This window comes from Rhincodon typus, chromosome 26 (genome assembly GCF_021869965.1).
Source record: "Rhincodon typus isolate 14 chromosome 26, sRhiTyp1.1, whole genome shotgun sequence".
NCBI classification, from domain to species: Eukaryota; Metazoa; Chordata; class Chondrichthyes; order Orectolobiformes; family Rhincodontidae; genus Rhincodon; species Rhincodon typus.
Window position 1 is genome coordinate 10,814,812 of NC_063357.1, and position 14,054 is coordinate 10,828,865.

The 14,054-nt window shown below is 42.9% G+C and overlaps 1 long non-coding RNA gene across 1 annotated transcript in view; it reads left to right on the top strand.

Annotated features, from left to right (window-relative positions):
• The first annotated feature begins 6 nt into the window (after window positions 1-6).
• LOC125486191 overlaps window positions 7-14,054 on the top strand; it is a 32,947-nt gene continuing 18,899 nt past the window's right edge. Inside the window, exons 1-2 of the long non-coding RNA XR_007264879.1 lie at window positions 7-563; window positions 2,401-2,481. This is a non-coding gene — a long non-coding RNA (uncharacterized LOC125486191). The remainder of the gene's footprint in view (window positions 564-2,400; window positions 2,482-14,054) is intronic.

Here is a 14,054-nt window from a genome sequence, read left to right on the forward strand (position 1 = left end):
TAACAGTAGTATTTTCACATGGACGCCCATCTGCGTTAATCCACCGCAGGTTTATTAGGATAAAGAGACAGCGATTGAAAATAACTTTTATTTGAACGGTGGGGGGAGGGGTGTTGCCGTTTGCTTTTGCTGGAAATGATCTCATTCATTTAGAGCAAGAGTTACTGCTAAAGTGTAGGGCGCTCTCACTCGAGGAGTCTGTGTCTTTGCCTTTTGCGCTATATTCTGTGTGTACCATGGGCATACTGGAAATCCACAATAGTCCAACGTGCTTGGTGCGCGCCACAGGTCCGTGTGCAGATTAGCGAGGGGCTTCTCGGACGTTTTGCCAATGCACTTGCGGCGCGACTGTGCGCTTTTTTTGGGGGGGTGGTGGTAAGGAAAGTACAAAATGGAGGCGGCTCGCACTCGGCAGGGTGTGGTATCAGGAGGCAGAGGATGCGGAAGAGTGCAAAGTCGTGTTTGACAAAACAGCAGAAGAACAACGTGGTGAAGGCGGAGCTTGGAACGAACGCGACGCATGATATTTAAAGGGGCGGATCTAACGTTGGAGTCTAGCCATGGTCAGTTACAGGTCGACTTGTGAAATAAAGTGCAAATTTCACTCGAAACCGTATGACCTGTGAGTCAGTGACAGTGATCGTAATTTATTCACGAGACAAAATGATAATGAACTCCATTATTGGCGCAAAGTATGGGGGGGGGGGTGGCGGTGGGCTGCGCTGCGCTAGATTTAAACTCCATAACTAGACGTCACACGCTTCATATTGTCTTTAACTTTTTAGGTGCTGGAGGAATTGAAGAAGCCATTAACAGAAATAAATGAAATGCTGAAAGGCGCGGGGCACGCAATTTAATGTTTGAAAATTTTTTAAAAATTGTTTTATAGATTATAATCCAAATTGCCAACTCTAGGAGGGGCGGTTAATACAATTAGAAGTTTGGACAAAAATCATATTTCACATCGCGAATATTGGAAAATCCAAATAAATGTTAGGGATTATTCAGTCTCCCTTCTGGGAAGAAAACATCAATTTCCTAATCTGGATGTGAGCCTGCACAGAATTAAATGTTTGGCAGCAGCAACTTTATACATCGACTTAACTACAGTTCTGCAAAATAACAAGTCCATTTCCCTTTTAAATCAAACCGTCCGACTGAAACTTCATTCTCAGCCCCATGATTCATACTGCCCTCTGGTTCTATTCATTCATTTGTCAATGTTGTTCCTCCGTTTATGCTGAAGGTGTTGGGTCATGCTGAGGATAGAGTTGCACAGTTAGCTGATGATGCGGCCGTCCTTAATACATTTGCTGGGCATTGGGAAATGGGTAGTTGGACTGTGCTGTTATTGTCTGTCCCTCGCAGAGAAGTTTATGCGAAGTTCAGGCAAAATGCCTTCTCCACAAATCTGACAGGGAGCGATTAGCTCGTAATGCCCCGGAGGCCCTGCAGAAAAAAAATGATCTGTTGCCAGAGTTTCTAAACAAGCACCAAAATGTAGCCTGTATGCTGGTGCAAGCTGCAATGGGAGGGGTCTCTGCCTAACGACTTTCAGCCATAGTACTCTGAGAAACTGGTAACTTTAGAAACACTCGGTCAGACAAATAAGGTGCATTATGAACATCGTTGAAATTGTGTCGAGGTACCTCAGAGTGGAATATAATGCCGGAAGAAGATTTATTTCGAATGCACTTTTTGTAATTTCCAATTTGATTTCATTCTGCCTTCTGTATGCTGAATACAGAATGTATCTTGTCAGCATTACAATTTTATTTGGATACTTGAAAAGGGAACAAACATGCTGTATTGTATCAATAAACAAGTTGAATTTTATTGCAAATTCTTTAACATTCAAGACTTTTTTTGTAATATCTGTTCACAAATTTTATGAATAAAATATTATGGGGAAGAAAAAACTCAGCAATGAGATTAATTTGGCTAAATCATTCAGAGAATCAGCACCAGCAGGATGGGCTAAATTACCATGATATTCTTTATGCTTTACTAATTCTGGCGTTTTATGCATCACTGAATTCTACCTGTCCATCATTGACAACCATACCCAAGTTCTGTAATTTCCTCCCTAAACTGCTCTATCTTGCCTCTTTTGAGACATTTGAAAACTGCTTCTTTCCCAAGCTTTTGTCATCTGATCTAATATTTCTTTATGTGGTTGAGTGTCAAATTTTGTTTGCTATTGCACCTGTGAAGCCTTGGGCATGCCTTTATAGAATTAAAATTAAATTAAAAGCGCTGTACAAATGTAAGATATTTATATACTTTCCAGCAGTAACTACAGGACAACAATCATTGACAGGGAGCCTGGCTCTTTAATCCCTCCCTATTGCTGTGATATACAATTACAGATAATTCATTTGATCCTTGATTTATTTTCAGAAATCCTCCTGCTGTATATTCCTCTGGTATCTGCTTGAAACAAAACCTACTCCATATGCATTTCAGACTCAGTCAGACGAGGTAAATGCATTGTTCTTGCATTCTTTGTTGGATTTGTTAATTACTATACTTAGTATTAATTTTGGACTACTCTCTGTAGTGGAAGCATCTCTACTTCTATTTTATTAAACACCCATCTAATTTATTCTGTTTTGTCTAATCGTTATAAGCTCTGAGTTCTGGTATAATTCTTGTAAATTATTTTTGCTTCACCTCCAGTGCCTCTGTGTCAAATATAGAGATCAGAACTGTACATATTACTCCAAATGTGGTCTAACCAATGTTCTATTGATGGTTAATACAACTTCACTCATTTTCAATTCCATTGCTCTGGAAATTACTCCAATGGTTTGGTTAGCACTTTTATATCCTTGTTAACTTCTGTTGCTATTTCTTATGATTTATGAACAAGCACACCTAGATCCCTTTACTTCTAAAAACCATTAAGACTCTCATATTCCAAGGATTATTTTGAACTCTTTATTCCTCCTAACAAAAAGACTAGTTCACAGTTAATTATTGAACTAAATTTTCTACTTGCATGCTAATTCTGAAAATAGGAGGTGGGTTAGCTCAGTTGGCTGGATGGCTGGTTGTAATGCAGAGTGACAACCAACAGCATGTGTTCAATTTCTGTACTGGCTGAGGTTACCACAAAGGACACTCCTTCTCAATAACTCCCCTTGCCTGAGGTGTGGTGATCCTCAGGTTAAACCATCACCAGTTGATGTCTCGCTAATGAGGAAGGAACTGTATGGTCTGGTAAGACTGTAGTGACTTTACCTTTACTTTTTAAATCTGACAGTTCACCAAAGACTTTGTGTAATTTTCCACAGTCTTTCTAGGATATTATAACTACGATTCGACCATCCATGAATTTTAAAGTTGTTCTGATTCCCAAGTCCAAGTGTTTTGTGTAAATACTGTTCAGAAGTGGTGCCAGCATCAAACCTTGTGTGGAACACCAATTCCCAGCTCCTGCCAGTCTGAGTAACTTTGCTTTTGGAAGCATTTTTAAAACAAGATGTTTTCGGCCCATCTTCAGTCATAAATCTTTCAAGTAATTGATCATGTTCTAGTCTCATGATTACGGATTATAGTGCACAGATTGCAACAGATTATTCATGTAAAATAAACTTTAAAAGAAGCTCTATACTGCATTTTAGAGGAGTTTTTTTTTTACACCTTTTAGTTTGTTGAGTGGTGGGTTGTCACTAGCTAGGCCAGCATTTATCATCCAATGCCAAATCTACCCAAACTAATGCAAGCTAATCCCTTAGTTGTTTCATCACGACATTTTCCCCAATACAATGCCAAAATTAGATGTCAAAATTGCCTAAAAAGTTTTGTTTCCAAACAAATAGAAGCCTGTTTCTTTCAAATACTGCTGTACAATTAATAGATTGGTAAAATATATATTACAAACGAACGACTGCCAATTGGGGCAGTAGTTCACAAACTTTCCTAACCATGGACCAATTAGCAAGGCAAAAGACATCAGGGACTACCTACCAGTCCCACTGTACCTGCTTTCACTTGCCACTCTCAATCTCTATAATTCTACATACAGCATATCCATTAACATTGCCAATGTCAACCCTTGTACCCGATCAGCAAAAAATTCTACTCCCCATACATGTTGAAGGAGAGACTGAACTATATTAAGCATTGCCCATATCTTGGTAGCCACCTCTCTCACTGACAAGGAGATTCTTCATTGCATCAGTTGTGCTAGTTCAGCCTTCTACATACAATGGCCCTGAATGTTTGACAGACAAGACCTCCACATCAACAGAAATCCTAGTGTCCAGATAGTTGTCATCATCACACTTGTGTACTGCACTAAAATCTGGACTGTGTATCGGCAGAGTGTACTGAGTCCTGGAGAATTCCAGTAGTGATGCCTCTACCACATCCTCTAACTTAATTGAAGGATCATCAAACAAGTGTCAATGTCCTTCTTGAAACCAGATACACGGGATTTAGTCATAACTTTGGAAAAATTAATTTTGATGAACTGGCCACTGTATCCAAATTGCCAAAAAACCATTTCCCCCAACAGGTCCTGTCTTCTCAATTCGCAGATGATGAACATTTCAGGGGAGTATAAAGAAAATGTTTCTAACACACTCTGAAGCACTGAGGTTGTAGGCTTGCTTGCTGAGCTGGTGATAGAATCAAACATACTGGCTTAGCGAACAAGTCTACAACCTCATCCACAACCCAAGCTACAAATCTTCTCAAAAACTTTAAACTGTAAAGCACTCTTGAAGGATGGTAACTTTGAGCTTAATGACTGGGAGGAACTTGCTACCAATCATTCAAAATTGAATATTGATAACTTATCCATCAAACTGTATCATGCTATGTCCCCGTGTCTTGATGATGAGTCAGAATGATGGAGAGGAGAAAGAAAAGAAAGTAAATCTGGCAGTCTTGAAACCTTCTATCTCACGGGGCATCCTGTCACTTGCCTAAAATTCTCTGGGTGAAGAATTGCCCCATTCTGTCACATGGTATCCTGGGCAGAAACTCATTTATGTGAAGCATACACACCACATGGGCCCATTGGATTGAATGACCTGGTTCATTGCTACAAATATTATGGAAAAGTTCCTCTTTGTGAGCAATGTCTTGGATGATCTAAAATCTACTTGTGTTTGTTTTCAAACACCATTGCATCCAAAAATAATTGTGGAACTGCCATTGGATTTACGATAATTGTGTATGACTTTTATATTTATTTCAGATTGTTTGAAATATTACATAAAATATATTGATTTTCAACATTTACATGTTAACAAAATTAGTTATTTCAAGAAGACATATTTGTTGACATTGTCAAATGGAACGGTAAAATATGAGAATTGGGATTTCAAACAAACTTCAACAGAGCTGTCACAAGTTATTCCCCATCAGTCAAAACAATCTTTTGGAATAAATTAGACAAAGTCCATTGTAATACCATGACAAGCATTGACTGATAATTGTTACAGAGATAGTAGGAACTGCCGATGCTGGAGAATCTGACATAACAAGGAGCTGGATGAACACAGCAGGCCAAGCAGCACCAGAGGAGCAGGAAAGCTGACGTTTCGGGTCCAGACCCTTCTTCAGAAATGGAGGAGGCGAAGGGGATTCTGAAATAAATAGGGAGAGAGGGGGAGGCGGATAGAAGATGGATAAATGTGGATAAATGAGAAGATAGGTGGAGAGGAGACAGACAGGTCAAAGAGTCAGGGTTGGAGCCAGTAAAGGTGAGTGTAGATGGGGAGTTAGGGAGGGGATAGGTCAGTCCAGGGAGGATGGACAGATCAAGGGGGCGGGATGAGGCTAGTAGGTAGGAGATGGGGGTGGGGCTTGAGGTGGGAGGACAGGATAGGTGGGAGGAAGGACAGGTTAGGGAGGCAGGGACAGGCTGGGCTGGTTTTGGGATGCGGTCGGGGGAGGGGAGATTTTGAAGCTTGTGAAGTCCACAATTGATACCATTGGGCTGCAGGGTTCCCAAGCGAAATATGAGATGCTGTTCCTGCAAAGTTCGGGTGGCATCGTTGTGGCACTGCAGGAGGCCCAGAATGGACATGTCATCCAAGGAGTGGGAGGGGGAGTTGAAATGGTTCACGACTGGGAGGGGCAGTTGTTTCTTGCGAACCGAGCGTAGGTGTTCCACAAATTGGTCCCCAAGCCTCCTCTTGGTTTCCCCAATGTAGAAGAAGCCACAACGGGAACAGCGGATACAGTATACGCCATTAGCAGATGTGCAGGTGAACATCTGTTTGATGTGGAAGGTCTTCTTAGGGCCTGGGATGGGGATGAGAAGGGAGGTGTAGGGGCAGGCTTAGGGACCGCTTTGTGGAACACCTACGGTTCGCAAGAAACAACTGCACCTCCCAGTCGCGAACCATTTCAACTCCCCCTCCCACTCCTTGGACGACATGTCTATTCTGGGCCTCCTGCCGTGCCACAACAATGCCACCCGAAGTTTGCAGGAACAGCATCTCATATTTCGCTTGGGAACCCTGCAGCCCAATGGTATCAATGTGGACTTCACAAGCTTCAAAATCTCCCCTCCCCCGACCACATCCCAAAACCAGTCCAGCTCGTCCCTGCCTCCCTAACCTGCCCTCCCACCTATCCACTCCTCCCACCTCAAGCCCCACCCCGATCTCCTACCTACTAGCCTCATCCTGCCTCCTTGACTTATCCCCTCCCTTACTCCCCACCTACACTCACCTTTACTGGCTCCATCCCCGCCTCTTTGACCTGTCTGTCTCCTCTCCACCTATCTTCTTCTTTATCCATCTTCTATCCGTCTCCCACTCTCTCCCTATTTATTTCAGAATCCCCTTCCCCTCCCCCATTTCTGAAGAAGGGTCTAGACTCGAAACATCAGCTTTCCTGCTCCTCTGATGCTGCTTGACTGATAATTACTGTCTTAAACCTTGGTTACAGAATGTTGCCTTGAGCCATACCGCATTTACACTTCAGTTTAAAATACACACATCTCATTGCCATGGAGTCTATTCATTTGAAAATTCTTCTCAATCCATGAGACTACAGAATGTATGGAAGATTGGGTGGATACAGAAACTGATCTACGCTGCAGTTCCATTTGATATGGGATTAAAAGGAATTTATAAATGTCCATGAAGCTGTGCTCTAATGATTGTGTCTACAAACATTCATCTAATTTCTTAGCTGAAGGAAGCTTGTACAAAACTAACAAGATGATACATAAAATACAGAAATGCAGCTTTCTGTCCATTGTGAACCCTTTGCAACTTTAAAGTATGATGATACATCCTTAGCATCAATTACACATTAGGTTGATTTGGAACATATCTTCTGGCAACTTTCACGCATAATCACCAATTATCTCAGAAAACAAACACATGTGTGTCTGTTATTGCACAGTGCACTGGCCCATTTTATCTCAATAATTCTCAATCTAACATCAAGAATAAAAAGAAAAAGACACAGGTGATCGCATAGTACATGTAAAACCTCAGGTGCTGAGGCCCTAAACTCTCAAATTCCCTCCCTGCAATTCTCTTCCTCTGTACCTCACTTTCCTCCTTTAAGACATTCCTTAACACCAACATTTTTGAGGAAGGGTCACTGGACCCAAAAAGTTAACTCTGATTTCTCTCCGCAGATGCTGCCAGACCAGCTGAGCTTTTCCAGCAATTTTTGTTTTTGTTTCTGTTTCCAGCATCCGCAGTTCTTTTATTTTTTACTCTTTGACAAAAGTTTTGGTCATCTTATCTAACATGTCTCATGGGTTAGCATCATTATTTTCATAATGCTCCTCTGAAGGGCCTTGCTTATTTTGAAATTAAAGCTGCCACATAAATGTAAGTTCTTGTTCTTGTAAAGTGCAAAGACAAGGCGTGTTTTCTTTGCAGCAGACCACCTACACCTATGAAACTTCTTTTCATAGAGACTGACAGGCCAGTTATGTTATTTCCAATAATCATCGTTGACTTTCAGGTGTCAACGTTTGTAGTGCTTCCTTTTTGTTTTAATACCAAGGATTAAATTGCAAAATCACATTCCATTAACAACCTTCAAAGCCCAGGAGTGAGCACTTGCACTCAATGCATTAATGAAATAAGCAAAGCTGGTTTCCCAAAACAAAGTCAAATAACCTCCTTTGAAGCAGAGCAAACAACGTGACACTTTTCACCATTATTTAGGAAGAGTGGATCAAATTGTTTGTAAAATAAAGCTACAGTCATCGAAAGTGGAACTGTAAGAGCGGGTCAGACAGCATCCGAGGAGCAGTGAAGTCTCAGCCTGAAAGGTTGACTTCCCTGTTCCTCAGATGCTGTCTGACCTGGGCTGATGGTTTGGAGACTTGAGTTCAAGTAGAATCATGGCAGCTGGGAAATTTAATTTCAGTTAATTCAATAAATCTGGAATAAAAACTAGTATCAAAAACAGTGATCATCAAACGACCTATTGTCTTAAAAAGACATGGCTCTCTGATGTCAATTACATAGAAACTCTCACCTGGTTTTTGACTTCAGGCCCATAGCACTATTAACTACGCTAAAATTACTCAGTTGTGTATGAGATGGCAATAAATGCTAGTCTTGCTGGCATGCCCCATGAATGAATTAAAAAGGAAAAAGGCAACTGGTTTCCTGTCCCGCAGGCCTGACCAGTCCCCCTCCACTGATACCCTCATCCGCTTAGCTGAACTCGTCCTCACACTCAACAACTTCTCTTTCAATTCCTCCCACTTTCCTACAGACAAAGGGGGTAGCCATGGGTACCCGCATGGGCCCAAGCTACGCCTGCCTCTTTATAGGTTACGTGAAACAATCCCTCTTCCGTACCTACACCGGCCCTAAACCCCACCTCTTCCTCCGTTACATTGATGACTGTATCGGCGCCGCCTCGTGCTCCCACGAGGAGCTCGAATGGTTCATCCACTTCACTAACACCTTCCACCCCAACCTTAAGTTTACCTGGACCATCTCTAACACCTCTCTCCCCTTCCTGGACCTCTCTGTCTCCATATCGGGCAACCACCTAGAAACCGATATTCATTTCAAGCCCACCGACTCCCACAGCTACCTAGAATACTCCTCCTCCCACCCACCTTCCTGCAAAAATGCTATCCCCTATTCCCAATTCCTTCGCCTCCACCGCATCTGCTCCCAGGATGAGGCATTCCACTCCCGTACATCTCAGTTGTCCTCGTTTTTCAAGGACCGTAACTTTCCCCCTCGGTGGTCGAGAACGCCCTCAACCGTGTCTCCCACATCTCCCGCACCTCATCCCTCACACCCCGTCCACGCAATAAGAACCAAAAAAGAATCCCCCTCGTCCTCACGTACCACCCCACCAACCTCCGGATCCAACGCATCATCCTCCGACACTTCCGCCATCTGCAATCCGACCCCACCACCAAAGACATCTTTCCCTCCCCACCCTTATCGGCTTTCCGGAGGGACCACTCTCTGCGTGACTCCCTTGTCCGCTCCACACTCCCCTCCAGCTCCACCACACCCGGCACTTTTCCCTGCAACCGCAGGAAGTGCTACACCTGCCCCCATACCTCCTCCCTCACCCCCATCCCAGGCCCCAAGTAGACTTTCCACATCAAGCAGATGTTCACCTGCACATCTGCCAATGTGGTATACTGCATCCGCTGTACCCGGTGTGGCTACCTCTACATCGGGGAAACCAAGCGGAGGCTCGGGGACCGCTTTGCAGAACACCTACGCTCGGTTCGCAATAAACAACTGCACCTCCCAGTCGCGAACCATTTCAACTCCCCCTCCCATTCCTCAGACGACATGTCCATCCTGGGCCTCCTGCAGTGCCACAACGATGCCACCCGAAGGTTGCAGGAACAGCAACTCATATTCCGCTTGGGAACCCTGCAGCCCAATGGTATCAATGTGGATTTCACAAGTTTCAAAATCTCCCCTCCCCCTGCCGCATCCCAAAACCAGTCCAGCTCGTCCCTGCCTCCCTAACCTGTTCTTCCTCCCACCTATCCCCTCCTCCCACCTCAAGCCGCACCTCCATCTCCTATCGACCAACCTCATCCCGCCCCCTTGACCTGTCCGTCCTCCCTGGACTGACCTATCCCCTTCCTAACTCCCTACCTACACTCACCTTTACTGGCTCCATCCCCGCCTCTTCGACCTGTTTGTTTCCTCTCCACCTATCCTCTCCTCTATCCCTCTTCTATCCGCCTCCCACTCTCTCCCTATTTATTTCGGAACCCCCTTCCCCTCCCCCTTTTCTAATGAAGGGTCTAGGACGAAACGTCAGCCTCTCTGTTCCTATGATGCTGCTTGGCCTGCTGTGTTCATCCAGCCCTGCACCTTGTTGTCTCGGATTCTCCAGCATCTGCAGTTCCTACTATCTCTGGTTTCAGTAATTGACTACTGTGAAACTATAGTGCAGCAAGGATTCATTGATTTCAGGAGAGTAATGAAGGGAAACACTACGACAGAAGAAAGAAAGTTAATATCTGCAATTCTAAGTGAGCACCATGACTGTAGTCAGCCAAATGAGTTAGTAATCGTGGAAGAGATATACAATTTGCACTGACATAGCACCTTCCACAATGTCAGGATGGCCCAAAGTTCTTTGCAACCAAGTGAGTATGTTTTTTTTAAAATCTGAATCACTTTTGTAATGTGGGAAACACCACAAGCAATTTCTGCAAAGCAAGATCCCACAAGCAGCAATTTCTTTGTTTGAAGAGGATCAATGTTAGTCAATTATATAGGAAATATGCAAACATATTTGTCTTTTCAGGGGATTACTGTCTACTTATTTTCCCCAGTCGCACACCATTCTGAGCTAAGAGAGCAGAACCACACTTTTGAACAATACCCCAAGGGAATGTGTCAGAAACATTTCTCCTCTTGAGTTCCCTCTGTGTTTGCAGACACCAACTAATCTGGCAGACCCTCATGCCATCATGGTTGATAATGACAACTCAGCAAAGTTTGGGATTCTAAGACATGTCTCTCAGTAGACAGGACCACAGGTTAAAAAGCAGCCAATCTGGGTGGTCCCTGGTTAGAGGGGCAGTAGACTATGTATCCCTGCATTTAGCTGTTGTATATCAGACAAGGTGAAAGAAGAATAGATGAAAATTACAGAAAAAGGGAAAAATCCCTTGGAAAAATTGCTTCCTGGAAAGAAGGTAAAAATAAAACTTTTAAAACTAAAATTAGTTTTATTATCCTGACGTTTTTTTTCTAATGTCACTAAGACTCGAACTGTATTATTGAAACACCAAATAGTAAAAGTATACTTCATGCATTTGGCATTGCATTAAAATAACATCAGGGTTAATAAAGCTGTTCATAATGAGAGCCAAATTAGTCTTCAGCTGCTTTTATGACACACAGCTACCCATGAGTAATGAATAGTAACTATTTTGCAATAGCACATTCTTCCATAAGATTTAAAAAAGGTAGAACTGGGTTAAAATGACCTTCCTTGGTTTTACCTGTACCCATTTCAAGTTCATGTCACTGAGACCAGAACATTTGAAAGGTAATATAAGTCCATGGGGCATTATGCAGATTGCGCATGATCCTTGGACGCTCGTGAGTGTTTATGGAAAGCATGTCAGTTCCACAAATGGAGCTTCCATTACACACACTTGCTCCTTCTTTACGTTTGTTGACTGATGTTTGCTACATTTTGCAAAAACAATAACAACTGATATGGCATGCTTTATTGTAATGAATTACCCCAAGATGTAGATACTACTTATCAATACAGAGGTAACACATAAAACTTTAGTTTTCAGTTTTGTCCACGCTGTTCTGGAAAACCCCCCCACTCACTGTGCTTTGTTTCCATGGTCTCAGATCATTTTCCAGTACCATTCCAAAGTGACCATTCTACCTGTAAGAGTTGAGACCATCTGTGTAGGAAAACCATGAAAGGCATCACAGTACATATAATCATACAACTGTACGGCATGGAAACAGACTCTTCGGTCCAACTTGTCCAGAACAGACCAGATATCCTAAATTAATCTAATCCCATTTGCTAGCATTTGGTCCATGTCCCTCTAAACCCTTCCTATTCATGTATCCATCCAGATGTATATTAAATGTTGTAACTGTACCAGCCTCTACTTCCTTTGGCAGCTCATTCCATACATGCACCACTGTCTGAATGAAGAAGTTGCCCCTTAGGTCCCTTTTAAATCTTTCCCCTCTCACCTTAAACCTGTGCCCTTTAGTTTTAGACTCCACCACCCTGGGGAAGGGACCTTGACTATTCACCTGATCTATGTCCCTCATGATTTTATAAACTTCTATAAGGTCATCCCTCAGTCTCCGATGCTCCAGGGAAAATAGCCCCAGCCTATTCAGCCTCTCCCTGTAGCTCAAACCCTCCAACCCCAGCAACATGCTTTTAAATCTCTTCTGAACCCTTTAAATTTCACAATGTTCTTTCTATAGCAGGGAGACTAGAATTTAACACAGTATTCCAAAAGTGGCCTAACCAATGTCCTATACAACTGTAACATGACATCCCAACTCCTATACTCAATTCACTGACCAATAAAGGCAAACATACCAAATGCCTTCTTCACTATCCTGTCTACCTATGACTCTACTTTCAAGGAACTATGAACATGCACTCTGAGGTCACTTTGTTTAGCAACACTCCCCAGGACTTTACCATTAAGTGTATAAGTCCAGCCCTCATTTGCCTTTCCAAAATGCAGCACCTCACATTTATCTAAATTAAACTCAATCTACCACTTCTTTACCTATCTGATCAAGGTCCCGTTGTACTCTGAGGTAACCTTCTTCACTGTCCCCTACACCACCAATTCTGGAGTCATCTGTAAACTTACTAACCATGTTTCTCATGTTCATATCCAAATCATTTATACAAATGACAAAAAGCATGGACCCAGCACCGATTCTTGTGGCACACCACTGGTGACAGGCCTCCAGTCTGAAAAGCAACCCTCCATCACCACCCTCTGTCTCCTACCTTTGAGCTAGTTCTGTATCCAAATGGCTAGTTCTCCCTGTATTCCATGTGATCTAACCTTGCTGACCAGCCTACCATGCTGAACCTTGTGGAACATCTTATTGAAGTGCATATAGATCACATCCACTGCTCTGCCCTCTTCAATTCTTTTTGTACATCTTCAAAAAACTCAATTAAATTAGAGAGAGACAATTTCCATGCACAAAGCCATGTTGACTATCCCTACTCGGTCCTTGCCTTTCCAAATACATGTAAATCCTATCCCTCAGGATCTCCTGCAACAATGTGCCCACCACTGATGTCAGGCTCACCGGTGTACAGTTCCCTGGCTTTTCCTTACCACCTTTTTTAAACAGTGACACCACATTAGCCAACCTCTAGTCTTCTGGCACCTCACCTGCGGCTATAGATGATACAGATATCTCAGCAAGGGGCCCAGTAATCATTATCCTGATTCTATTCCCAAACAACTTCCAAACAAACTCATTTTCCACCAGGATTCCCAGGATACCCAATGTACAGATTTTATCTTCTGCACAAGGACTTTGAGGACAGCTCAATTTTCAACTACCACCCTTTGTAATAGGACCAAGCCAGCATTTTCATTATCTGTATGGCTCAGGACTACACTGTCTGCAATACATTTAATTTATACCACAACAAATGCCCCCCAGACATTTCAGAGGAGCATAATCTGACAAAAATTGGCATTAAGCCAAAGGAGGAGACATTGGAACAGGTGATCAAAATCTCTATCTATAAAGCAGGTTTTAAGGAAGGTCTTAAAGAGAGAGTGAGGTGGATAGGGCAAGTGATTTATGGAGAAATTCCAAAACATAGGGCCCAGACAGGAGGAGAAAGCGGGGGATGGACAAGAGGCAAATGTTTTAGAAATGTAGAGTTTTTATAAAAAGAATCTGCAAAGAGATATTGACAGATTAAGTGAGAGATAGTAGGAACTGCCAATGCTGGAGAATCTGAGATAACAAGGTGTAGAGCTGGATGATCACAGCAGGCCAGGCAGCATCAGGAGAGCAGGAAGGCTGACGTTTCGGGCCTAGACCCTTTTTCAGAAATGGGGGAGGGGAAGGGGA